The sequence below is a fragment of the Galeopterus variegatus genome, unplaced genomic scaffold (genome assembly GCF_000696425.1).
Source record: "Galeopterus variegatus unplaced genomic scaffold, G_variegatus-3.0.2 Scaffold1992, whole genome shotgun sequence".
Classification (NCBI taxonomy): Eukaryota; Metazoa; Chordata; class Mammalia; order Dermoptera; family Cynocephalidae; genus Galeopterus; species Galeopterus variegatus.
Genome location: NW_007728103.1, coordinates 227,789 through 230,262, shown reverse-complemented (window position 1 = coordinate 230,262; position 2,474 = coordinate 227,789).

The following is a 2,474-nucleotide window of genomic DNA, read 5'->3' as shown; positions in this document are numbered from 1 at the left end:
TAACTCTTCAAGGTTGGTATTCATTATCTCTGTTTAAGGTGAGAAAACTGAGGCTTGGAAAGGTGGAGTAACTTGCTTCAGGTGATATGACTAGTAAGTCTCAGAGCCAAAACTGGAACTTAGGTCTGCCTGACACCAGAGCCCATGTCTTCAACTGCTATGCCTGTGTTCAGGGAACATGTGTCATGTCCAGGGTATTTCAGTAAAGTATAAACATACCTGAGCAGCTAATGTATTTATAGAACGAACATTGTGATGTTTGGGCCTTTCGGTGTGTAGACAAAGATCATCATCAGCTTCAGCGCATCTTCAAGACCAAGGACCACGACAGACTGAGGGTCAGCCTGGACCGGATTCAGTCTACACCTATAAGCCAAGGTGGGAAAGAGACCCACAGACACACTGTTACGGTGTGCAGCTGACCAGGGGAGCCTGACATCAGTTAGTAATCTACAAATACTGTAGTACTAAGTGAGCACTTAATAGGGGGAGTTGATTAGTCTGGGGAGTCAGGGAAGGCTTGCTAGAGGAGGTGTTGTTCTAGGTACAATTCAAAGAATAACATTAACTAGAAGAAGAGGGTGGCGGGTGAGGTGGGAAGACCACTCTAGAGGGGGAATAGTATGTGCAAAGGCCGTGGGGCTGGGGAAAGCTTGGCGCTTTTGAGACACTGGGAGTAGGCTTGCACGGCTGCAGCACAGAGCAGGCAGCCTTGTGCTGTCCTGTCTGCATTGATACCGGTTTCCATGGGTAGGCAGAGCAGGGGCCACAGGTGTGTGCTCCCTCTCGGGGAGGGTCTCCAGGAGCTGAAGAAAGCACAGGCTGAGGGTGGGTCATTAGAGAGGATGATAGGCACGGTGCATTGGCTTCCTCAAACTGCTCTGCCCTCCTTCTGGTTAGGGAGGTTGGAAAGCTAACACCACATTTCCCAGACTCCCTTAGAGCTAGTGTCCTGGATGCGAATTAGGTTTTCACAATTAGATGCAGGCATAAAAGGTTTGGAAAGGAGAAGTGTGGCAGAGGCTTTCTTCCTGCCCCTTTAGGCTGTTTTCTGATGATGATTGTGGAAATGTGAGGATTTTCTGCAGCCACCTTGCAAAGCCCATTCCATGGCCTCCTGGCTGTGAAGAGATAGTTGTGGTGGCCACAGCAGCAGCACTGGTGGCCTCAGAGTTCAAAGGTCCCTAGGTGGGTCAGTTCTATTTGTTCTGGGAGTCACTCCTGGAGGACAGCACAGAAAGACTCCTCTAGCCCTTCCTGCAATGTTGTGAGGGTCTAATCCCTGTATTCAATCCCTTCCTGTCAAAATGCTGTCAGCGATGCAGTTGGTGATCCACCCCCACCCTCCCCATAACTTTAGCCCACCTGGGTCCACTTGTAGCTGTGGGGGACAGTCCCCAGCTTCCCTCCTGAAGTGCTTGAGGGCTTTGTTCAGCACCTAGAATTTACTCTGCTCAATGCAGGGACAATCCAGAGGGTGAAGGTGTTGATGTCCTGGAATAACTTTCAGCTGGTGGGGGATAGGATTTGGTAGGAAGTGCCCAGCTTTCTGTCCCAGTGGGACAATTTCAGGATATGTGCCACATGATTTCTCAGAGGTTCCATAGGGAGGGGGAGCCCCAGTTGCCTGCAGTGGTAACCCACTCACTACTGCACCCTAGTTCCTCACTTGCCCTTCCTGGATCACCTCTGAATAAACCACCTGCCCCTCAACCCTTGTCCCAGGGTCTGCTTTGAAGGGAACTCAAGCTAAGGCAAATAAATACCTATGGAGGTTTTTATTTTTTGCATTCCAAAAATGGCTAGACAGAAAGGCACAAAAAACTGATTACCAGACACAGTACTGATACTTTTTAACCAAGTCAAACATAATCCAGGCAATCTCATTATTGTGTTTTGAATTTATATCCCCAGCCTCTCAGCCTCTTTGTAACAAGATTGGTTTCCTAACACATTAAAATAGACCACTAAAGTTGCATTTCCATGCATATATCGATCCATCCATCCATCCACCCATCCATCCATCTATGCATCCATCTCTCTAGCCAGCAATCAATTACCAAACCTCTTCTTGTGCCCAGCATTTTGCCAGGAGCTTAAGATAGAGAAACTAATAAGATTGACTTCCTGCCTACAAGTTACTCACAGTGTGATTAGCTCCTATGGCAAATGTAGTTTTGCCATTTTGAGTACCTCTCTGATTTTTGTGCATTATGTGCTTAGCATAGCCATATAAACTCAACACTAATGCCAACTAGTGGTCATGTCATATAAACATACTAATCATAACATTTTCATCTACCCTGAAAAGTGTCTTCAATATTCCAACTGTATCTCTATTTTATTAAAACACCCTGTATTAAGAAACTGTTTCTTTTTTTTTCCCTCCTTTTTGTCTTTTTTCGTGACCGGTAACGGGATCGCAACCCTCGGTGTCGCGCCCGTACCGTGACCGGCAATGGGATCGCAACCCT